Genomic DNA, 332 nt, shown 5'->3' on the forward strand with positions numbered 1-332 from the left:
GTTGGGCCGGGCCGGCTGCCTTGTTTCTCGCGGCCGGGGGACCCTGCCGTGCCAGCCGCCCGTCTCGCCACCCAGGCAGGGTGGAGACGGCGAAGGACAGCTGTGACATTGCCCCTTTCCCAGGCAAAGCTCCTACCCCCCAGCTGCCTTGCTCCGTGCCCCTTGCAGATGTGCTCCTGCCTGCCAGAGCAGGAGATGCTCGTAGGGCACAGCCAGTGTGGCCAAGGCTGGACCAGGGCTGCCGTGGGGCCAGCACCACAATAAGCCGCCCAGTCTTTTCGGCTTACCTGGAGGAAAGATCCCCTGCACCGCTTGCCAGCCTGGTGGGAAGC

At 66.9% G+C, this 332-nt stretch overlaps 1 protein-coding gene across 1 annotated transcript in view; it reads left to right on the forward strand.

Moving 5' to 3' along the window:
* The window catches only part of ENTPD2 (ectonucleoside triphosphate diphosphohydrolase 2), a 4,737-nt gene that overhangs the window by 1,057 nt on the left and 3,348 nt on the right, over nt 1–332 (forward strand). The window lies entirely within an intron of this gene.

The sequence above is a fragment of the Buceros rhinoceros genome, unplaced genomic scaffold (genome assembly GCF_000710305.1).
Source record: "Buceros rhinoceros silvestris isolate BGI_N320 unplaced genomic scaffold, ASM71030v1 scaffold22000, whole genome shotgun sequence".
NCBI lineage: Eukaryota > Metazoa > Chordata > Aves > Bucerotiformes > Bucerotidae > Buceros > Buceros rhinoceros.